A 10,374-nucleotide genomic window follows, 5' to 3' on the forward strand; every position below is an offset into this window, starting at 1 on the left:
TGAGATGACCAGGCTCATTCCAAGCCACCACCATTTGCATCCCATTGCTTTGTGCCACCATAAGCATGCAATACAATGGGATGTTGCTCTCAATGTGAGAAGACAGCCTAGCTACTCAAAGCTACAAGCCAAGTTCCCCCAACAGAAAATGAGAAACTGATAGGATGAACCTGCCCTGGGTAGGAATTAGCCCTTCAGGGGTGAGCGGTCTAGAAATCGAAAGTTAAATAAATAAATTAGGAATTAATGGACATAGAAGGAACACCTGGGATTCAGAATTTGGGAAGAAATTATCGTTAGCGCTGAACCAAATGTTCTCCAAGTTTGTTTTCAGCTTGTTTCATTCCTCCTCAAATGACCCAGCTAATCAGGGAGCACTGAACAAGATGACATCATGCTGTTTGTAGCTTGTCAGTTTCTTCACATTTCTACCCCGCCCTCCCAGCCGAAGCTGACACTCATTAATGACAGAGGGATCCCATTCAGGGAGAAGACAATGTGTCCTATACCAATTGTGTATCTAAAGCTATGCAATCAGGGATCACAGAAAGAGCAGTTTTTCACAGCCCTTGTGTGATAAACCCTGGGGGGGATCACTCAACTAGCACTAACCAACTTCAACAAAGATTTCCACCAACTCTGTCCCCCTCCTTTAGCTCAACCCTCAATATAATACTAAGTTTTCCTTCTGAAGAGGGCTTGGAGGCAGTGAGTGAATTGCTCTTGGAGAGCCTCCAATTCTGTCCTTCCCTTTTAAATGCTAGGGCAGCCAGGTGGATTGTTCTTATTAAGCTCTGATTTATAGGCAAGGCTGCCGTCCAGTTTAAATTGAAACTAAGTGAACCCCTTGGAATTAGCCCATGAGTTCCATGCAGGGCAAATTGCTTCAGTGGTTTGTTTTCCCACCCCCTACCTACAAGCAGGGAAGTGGGACTTAGCAGATGGTTGTGGACAGTGTTCCCTCTAAGCTGAGTTAGTGTGAGCTAGCTCAGTTTTTTAGCCTCTAGCTCACACATTTTTGTCTTAGCTCAGGAAGGATGGCTCCAGAGCAAACTAATGCATGCAGTAGCCAAATTGCTCGCTCAAATCTTTAATGCCAGTAGCTCACAAAGCAGATTTTTTGCTCACAAGGCGCCACAGCTTAGAGGGAGCATTGGTCATGGGGTGCTGAGGAAGTTCATTCCAGCCAGTAGCTGGGTCCAGGCCTTTCTACTACAGAGTTGGGCTGTTCTTCAGGGCAGTTCATAAGGAAGCCGTGAATTGCTCTGCAATAAGAGATGGTCCTTAACGGGCAGATAGCTTTGACCAGAGAGAGAGAGAGAGAGAGAATTTTGATAGGAGGATGAAAGAGAGGACAGAGCTGAATTTCCAACAGCTGATAGGAAAGCAGAGAGACCTTTATGCTCTAGCAGCCAAATCAGACATACATGATAAAGTACTTGGTGTATGCTTCACAAGGTTGCATCTCTCCAGATTGGGCTATCACATATTTTCCTTTTCCCCTTCTTTAATGAAAAATCCATGGCTGAGTTCAGACTGGCAGTTTGGCCCGATATAGGCACATTTCAAAAACAGATTAAAGGGGCCGGTTCACACAGGCACAGCTGTCAGGCGTTCCCCAGCCGTACTCAACCCGTCCTATGACGATTCCCTACTGCGTTACAAAAATACCAGGTGAAAGTGGTAGCAAACCCTGGAGAGCGCGTTGATCCCGCTTCCTGGAAGTGTGCACTCTAAAAGCTCGAGAAATAGGCGCATAGGCGCATGTCACCAGAGTGAAACAAAGCCACTTACAGCTGCGCCTCCGCCAGGGGCAGGCCAACAGTGCGAACGCTCCCTTGCGCCTCCTCCCTGGTATGCTCCCGCATCAGTAGGTGCAGTGCGACCGGGAATCCCCAGCACAACTTGGTCCGGGTCTTTTCGCCCCGCCTCCCTCCCGCTTCATACTGCCAGTCTGTCCTCAGCCCCTGCGTGTGTAAGGCTAGCACATCATGGGAAAGCCTGAGCTAGAATCCATCCCCTAACATTCTAGCTTTCTATGTTCAGGAAGGGGAATGGGCATGTAGCCACTACCACCACCACCCCACAACCTGGAAAGGTACCGTCCTTGGGGATCTGTGACACATGCTTTCATTTCACATTATTTATCAGAATTCGTTTTATTCCACATTTCTCCATAAGGACCCAAGGTGGCTCACACTGTATTAGACTAAAACGCCGGGACATACAGATTCTGCCCAGTTGTGCAGTTCCAAGCTAGCCTTTTGGCACCGCCTCTCCCTGATTGTCTAGCCCATGTGCATTTCCGAAATCCTATTGGCTGGAAACATTCAGACGCCTGTCTCCCACCCTCCAATGGCTGCATTCCAACTAAAAATCCCATGGCTCCCAGCAAACACAGACCTGTCACTCCTGCAATTTACCTTTAGGGAATGGTGGTTGGGAACTCCCAGGCATCTTTTGATTTGGGGAGGGAAATAAGAGGAAAAATGGGATATAAGAGAGAGAGAGAGAGAGAGAGAGAGAAATAACTGAGTGAAATGCACAGTTGGGCTTTGGCAAGGCTGTAGACACTTGCTTTATTTTCAAACAGGTACGGAAATGAAATCAGGAGCTGGTATGGAAGCAGGTATGGAATCATAAGTGAAGGTGACTGTATGAACTGCCTCCCAAACGACGTTATATGGTGTCCTCCTGGGGGGTGGGGAACCTATCAAGCGTCTTCCTTCTAGCTTAGACCATGACAAGGGGCAGTAACAGGAGGAGGTAAAGAGACGCCTTACAAAAGAAGGAAGCATTATTTTAAAAAACCAACCTGGGTATTCAGAATCCATGGGTTCTGATCACTAGCCTTTTGATTCCTTCCTCCCCCATCCCTCTTTATAAAGGGGTTAACGGTATTAAAATGCATACTCTTCCTCCTCAGCTAAGCCTTAGGAAGAAGAAAGTGTAGAATTGGAGACCACAAATCTCTTTTTGATCTTCCAGCTGCTCAGGAATCCAACATACTTGTTAAACCCCGATCCCTAAATGTTCGATGCTGGTGTCTACACAAATTTATGCTCGGATATAAGAACTGGATTTCAGTCTGACATCAAGCCGTCATTAAGCTTCCCAGAGAGCCTCATGCTATATGCTGTACCTTTGCAATGGTTCTCTCCCAAAAGGAGACCCAAGATTTTATGGGAATGCCTCACCTTTAGAGGTGACTGTTGTTGACCGTGTTGCCCATCCACCCCATGTGGGGTACTTCCCTGCAAAGGTCTGAATGGACTTTGCAGGGAGACAGAGAGGCTGAGGTCATTTAGTCAGCAACCTTGCAATGCTCACAGCTAGCTCACGTTTTCCATTTTCCTGACTGTCGGCCTCATCTCGTTGCCCTCACTTTCCCATAAGGGAGCCTCACTGCTCATGTGGCTCACTCATCCACGTACCGTCCTCCCCCATTACCCCTGTGTTCACCCCCATCTCTCATCTAGGACTCAGCCCCTCCCATCCTCATCTTCTCACTTGCCTCTGGATCTCACTCCCGTTCTTCCGGTGCTTCAGGCTAGCAGTGTGTTGTCTCTTCCCTGCTCAGCATGCCTCCCTTGGGGGGGAAAAACCCAAGCAATTGCAAAGGATCTCAGAAGCTTTCTCTTCACGGTGATCTTTTACCCACTGCACAAGCTTGGCCTAGAATTACATACTCAAATGCAAGTGAGAGCAGCAACCTCTCAATTCCACCACTCCCCCCACCAGCATCCCAAACACTCTGCCTCATCACGTGTTCACTCTACAGACCAGCCAGCTGATCTCACTGTGCATCGCTGTTGTATGTTGCTGATTTTTACTCACAGGCTTACAAGAGGTAGCTCTCCTTCTTTTTGTACTCCAAATGCAAGGCTTCCCAGTTCATTAGCAGAGGAGGAGTACGCTGCACCCGACAATGCGTGGCAGCACAGGTTTCTCCCATGTGTAATGATCAGCAGACCTAAACTGACTCCGGTTTACATCACCAGATTCCTTTGTGCAGTTCTACAACAAGGTGACAAGGTACAGAAAGGCTAGTGAGCACATGGGCTGTTGAAGTGGATGCCACCAGCCAGCTCTGTAATCGAGGCTACGTTTTCCAAGGTCCCTGCGTATACAGACTGGCTCATATTGTTCTTTCTCCACATGACATATAGACATACATGATAGCATAAAAATATTGGCAGGATAAACTGGTTCTCAAGGAATAATAATTATTATTATTATTTTTAAATCCCCGGAGGGATATTTTTTATTTTGCAAATACTACAAAAACTACAAAGAAATATTAGGGAAGGGACTACAACTAAGGATAAAGGAAAGCAAACCACACTAAACTAAAACCCCAAGAGAAGGAGATCTTTCCACTGTTAGTAAAATTGTTAGTACTATTTATTTATTTATTGCATTTATACCCCGCCCTCCCCGATAGGCTCAGGGCGGCTTACAGATGCAAGGCAAACCTTGCCATAATAAAAAACATAATATGCATAATGATTTAAAAACATATAATAAATCTTTAAAACATCCTGAATTAAAACATGGTGCTCAATAACTTGCATAATTCCAGAGATGGCAGATCGTAGGTCCGAAGTTCCGAGTGATACTTCCCACGGCTCAATATTAAGATGTTTCTTCAGGGCTATAAGTGTTAATATCACAATATACTTATATACTGTACAATATACAATATACTATATAAGTGTTTCTTCAGGGCTATAAGTGTTAATATCACAATATACTTATATACTGTACAATATACAATATACTATATAAGTGTTTCTTCAGGGCTATAAGTGTTAATATCACAATATACTTATATACTGTACAATATACAATATACTATATAAGTGTTTCTTCAGGGCTATAAGTGTTAATATCACAATATACTTATATACTGTACAATATACAATATACTATATAAGTGTTTCTTCAGGGCTATAAGTGTTAATATCATAATATACTTGTAGAGTTCTTGCTTATAACAGTTCACTATTTATATGTTATTTTATTAGTTATTGTGAGAGAAATCTCTGGTCATCTTCTTATTCTTCGCTTCAAAAGGCCATTTTCCAAGTCCTTCTGCCTTTACTTCGGCTTTCTGTCTCTGAAATTGTACACCACTCTGGCAGATCCTGCACCCTTCTCTGCCGCAGAGTCCTCTTCCATTCCAGAGGTAGCAGAGTCACTAGACTTCGTTGATGTAGAGAGTATGCATGCTGCCTCTCCTGCTTGAGATGGCTCGTAAAGTAAAAATCATTCCATAAAATCATTAAAACAACATAAGAATGCGAGGGGGGGTTGTTTGTTTATTTTGCTGTCAAGTCACAGCTGGGTTATGGCGACCCCATGGGGTTTTCAAGGCAAGAGATGTTCACAGGAGGTTTGCCACTGCCGGCCTCCATGTCCTGACCCTGGTATTCCTTGGTGGTCTCCCTTCCAAATACTGACCAGGGCTGACCCTGCTTAGCTTCTGAGATCTGACAAGATCAGGCTAGCCTGGGCTACCTGGATCACAGCGATCAATATTAAAATAAGTCAAAGGCATGAGCAAGCATAAAACCACATTCAGGAGACTAGAATGATATTCATAAAACAGTCCTCGGCCTAGAAAAAGACCATAAAAAAGAGCTTCTGAAGATGGAACCCTCCCATTCAAAGCTGGGGTTAGAAAAAGGACATGGTCTGGCCTGGTGCCTGCAGAACAGGATGGTCAGAGGCCAAGCAAGCCTCGAGAGAAAGGCCATTGTAGAGGTAAGATGCCACCACTGGAAAAAAATATATCTGGTTGCCACCCACTTCACCTTTTCAGGCAGAGGTATAGAGAGCAGGAAGCTGAGATCTTAGTTAGCAAACCTGTCACATTTTTTTCCCTGCCCTTCCTTCACGAAGTTTCGGGGTCGCTGGCATTCCATTTGCTCCTCACAACAACCCCGTGAGGTAGGTAAGGCTGGAAGAGTGGGACTGGCTGAAGGTCACCAAGTGATCTTTATGGCTGAAAATGGATTTGAAGCCAGGCTTTCCACAGTCTTTGCCTGGTATTCTAACCAGTACTACAAACTGGCTCTCGTAGGGTCATTCATAAGAGAAACAAAGAAGCATTCATAAGAGAAAAAAACAGTCCAGGGAAGGGTGACACGGAACCTTTCATTTGCCTTTCAAATCTTCCCTGAAATACACTCCTGAAATACACCCCCTGGTGCAGTTCTGGAGGCCTCACTTCAAAAGGGATGTGGACAGGATCGAGTGGGTGCAGAGGAGAGCAATGAGGATGATCAGAGGCCTGGAGACCAAGCCCTACAAGAAAAGGCTGAGGGACTTGGGAATGTTTAGTCTGGAGAAGAGGAGGTTGAGGCTCTCTTTAAGTATATGAAGGGCTGCCACTTAGAGGAGGGCAGGGAGCTGTTCTTTTTGGCAGCAGAGAGTTTAAATTAAGGGCGGGAAGGTACTGGCTGGATATTAGGAAAAACATTTTTACAGTAAGAGTTGCTCAACAGTGGAATCAGCTTCCTAGGGAGGTGGTGCGCTCCCCCTCCCTGGCAGTCTTGAAATAGCACCTGGACAAACACTTGTCAGGGATGCTCTAGGCTAGTCCTGCATTGAGCAGGGGGTTGGACTAAATGGCCTGCGTGGCCCCTTCCAACTCTGGGATTCTATGATTTGATGATATTTTTCTTTATTCTTTTTTCCAGTTTTTTAAAAACATAAACAGCACTAATGATCGCTTCTGATACAGAGAAGTCAATGAGGAGGGGAGAGGGAAACCCACAAAAAGGAACCGTGTTAATTTACAAATAACGTCATCTCAAATGAACTAGAACTAGGAGAAAGGAATGCAAACTAAAATAGGGGAGGGATCTATTCCTATCTCCCCACACACACACACAGTTCTCTGGAATTGGACTTCATCTCACTGGGAGTGGGGTACAGCCTTAAAAGTTTATTTGCAAAGAAGAGATGGGAAGGGAGGTTTTTCTCACTGACCCTCCTTGGTAAATACCTTCATCCCTCACGTTCATGTTACCTTGGCAAAAGCAGGTGTGGAGATGTGCATTTGTCAAGAGCTCCTGTAGTTCCATTCTCAGACTCCGCGAGTCAGCTGAAAACAGCCTGTGGGATTGTGACGGTGATCTTGCTTCACATAAAGCCAAACCTTGGGATAGCAGGTCACCCTTAATAAAAATCGGTGCCCTTCCATTCAAAAACGAGCCTGGTCTGCTCACTGGAGCCGATGTCTCCACTTAGGATTTGCACATCTGGATCTGGATCATCATTGTGATGCACATCTGGCCCCCAGTGAACCATCTAGTTGTGTCTTTTGACCTCGAGCATGCAGAGTTCAGCTGTAGAATTCCCTGATATCATGGATAGTTTAGCAGGAGGATGAGCTGGGATCCCTTCTAGCCCCCCTCAGCCAATCGATCTGGAAACGGCTTTCGAGCAAAAGATAATACCAGTGCTCAAAATATTTGACAAGCAACGTCTTACTGCTCAGATTAGCAAGCTAACCACCATCTAGATTCAGAAGGGGGGTGGGCTAAAGCATCTGTGGGAGAGGTCTTGACAGGGGGGACATAGCTCAGTGGTGGGACGCCTGCTGTGCTTACAGAAGGCCCCAGATACAATCCCTTCCAGTTGAAAGACTCCCTCATGTCACATAGCTAGGAACTTTACCACTTTGGGGCACCGCTGCAGTCAGAATATTGGACTGGATGGATTGACAGTCTAAAGAAACTCCAGACCTCATATCCTTTGGCAGTCATTCGGATGGGCTGAATTATGGAGACCCTGTACAGTTGTCAAGGCAAAAGGAGAAGAGACGTGGTTTGCCATTGCCTGCCTCTGCAAAGCAACCCGGGACCTTTGATGGTCTCCCATCCAAGTACTAACCAGGGCTGACCTTGCTTAGCATCTAAGCAGGCTAGCCTGGGCCATCCAGGTCAATCTAACCCCCACCAAATGCAAACACACACATCAGAAAGGCTGGGACACTTTGGAAGAAACCGTGGACAGAACTCTCACTTCGAAGCTGAATAGCGCCATAGTGAAACCAGCATCTGTTAGTTTAGCATGAGCACCAAACACAGAAGTGCAGGAAAACTGACAAAATCGGGATTCTTTTCTGCCTGACGCCAGAAGCACAAATGGTGCTATGTAGATTATACCGCCTCCCATCTCACCATCACCTCCACCTGCAGTGTGGGCAGGAAGGGACAAGCAAGGAACGGGAGCCATAAACTCTGTGCCTCTACCTCCCCACCCCCCTTGAGGAGTATGCAGCATGGGGGCATTTTAATGGGAAAAGCTGCTGTCGTGCTGCTTTAGCAACTAATCATGCTTGGGGCAGGGGAGGGGGGGCTTGGAGAAGAGTTGAGCTTTGCTTGCAAGGGAAAGCAGTTTTCAAACTCAATTTCGAGTTGTCAAACCCAGAAATTAGCCTGACAGCATCGTGGAACCTCGAGCTCCCATAGAGCATCTCGCTGAGACCCAGATAATGAAGTCTTCCAACCCAGTTCCTTCCTTGCCCAATTTGGGGGGGGGCAACATTTTGAAAAGACATCTTTGCAGTAGAGAAGAGAGAGACCACAGAGAAAAGAGTACAACAACATGCTGTAGAGTTTTGGAGACAATTCATCCTTTCTTAAGGGTTCCACATTAACTTGGCTCCATTTACAAGTCAAAGGATTGGGATTTCCCACCACCACCACCACCATTCCTGTCTGCCAGCCCTTCATATGCCAGCTGGGCTGCAGAAATCCCCACTGGGACTCTTCTGCCTATCCCCATGAGTAAATAAAGATAGAGCCACATAGGGGTCGTTTCGTAGAAAAAGAGCTAGGGGAACTCATTAGCATATGCCACACCCCCTGACATCACTGGAAGTGTGTCATAAGGCCACACCCCCTGCCATCACTGGAAGTGTGTCATAAGGCCACACCCACCACTCAGTCTTAGTCTTAAAGGTTAGTCTTAAAGGTGCTATTTGAACTCTTGGACTATTTTGCAGCAACAGACTAACACAGCTACCTCGGGGAAGCTCCTGGATGGGGCTGGGAGTCCTTGCGGAGGCCATGTGGAGTGGCCTCGGCCAGGCAGAGGGGGAGGATGCCAACTTACCCTCCTGCTTCTTCCTCCTTCTGCAACAGAATGAGGCTGGAAGCAGGGGGCAGCCGGAAGAAGGGGCGGGGCTTCGTCTTGTGCCCCGCCCCCCGCACCTCACCCGGGGGAACTGCGATCCCCCACAATCCCCCGCGAATTGACCTCTGGAGCCACATATGGAACTAATCGATAAAACCAGTAATTGGGGTTGGGAACTGTGCAAGAGGAAACACAGACCCTCCCTTGCTTCTCTTTCTGTCGACCAATACAGTAGGAGAAAAATTACCAAAGGATTGGACAGAGCCATTCTTTGCCTGGAGTCCCCACTGGCCCCTCCACAGTCATGTCAAGGAAAGTCCTTGTGTGAACTCATCCTCTCCTTCCACACTTCTGGGTAGGTAATTGGAGGCACCTGCCAGTGGACAGAAGAACTGAATACTGCAGATCCCGAAAAGAAAGCCATCATCTGCATTTGAATGGCTGCAACGTTGGAGTCACATCCCACCTCTGCTTTTTTGATTAACCACGCAGGCGTTCAAGATTAGGGCCCTGTGCTTCAGGCTTTCCTGGGGATGTTTAGAACTCATCCTGTGTGAACACAGTGGGCTGAAATCCAAGAGGGATCCTGTTTCTCCTAGGCTTTTGGAGATGTCACTGCCTATTCCCCACCTTCTGCAGTCAGAGCAAAGTTTCAGAATAATCCCATTGACCTCAGGTGGGAAGACTCACCAAGCATATGCCCTGTTCTGCCCATGTGAAAAAAGCTGCAGAAAACTGATACTGAAAAGACATGAGTATCTCCCAAAGAATCTCTGTGCAATCCTACCGACTCTCCCTATTTACTGTACCCCCATTTTCTTTCTGTAATAGCACTGGTTCACATGTTATAAAGTCCTCATGTCAGCCAAATATGCTTCTATCAGAACAGAACTGTGAGTCCCCTAGTGGGAACTTAATTCATGGGTATGCAAAGGCCTGATTCAGACCATGGTGCATGAGGATGAAGGGGTTCAGCCTTCCCCCACCCCATTCCAATCTTCCAACCTGAAATGGCCTCCAGAAGTCACTGTGTGAGCTGCTGGGGGAACTCGCCTATACTGATGGCTACCCGTTGGTCTTCCACTGGGGCAAACATCACCTCCCTGGCAGCATTTCAAGTCAGGAAAATGGGATGGAAGGCAGGAAGAAGAAGAAGAAGAAGAAGAAGAAGAAGAAGAAGAAGAAGAAGAAGAAGAAGAAGAAGAAGAAGAAGAAGAAGAAGAA

Source organism: Gekko japonicus, unplaced genomic scaffold (assembly GCF_001447785.1).
Source record: "Gekko japonicus isolate JY-2015 unplaced genomic scaffold, Gekko_japonicus_V1.1 scaffold1263, whole genome shotgun sequence".
In the NCBI taxonomy this organism is placed as follows: Eukaryota; Metazoa; Chordata; class Lepidosauria; order Squamata; family Gekkonidae; genus Gekko; species Gekko japonicus.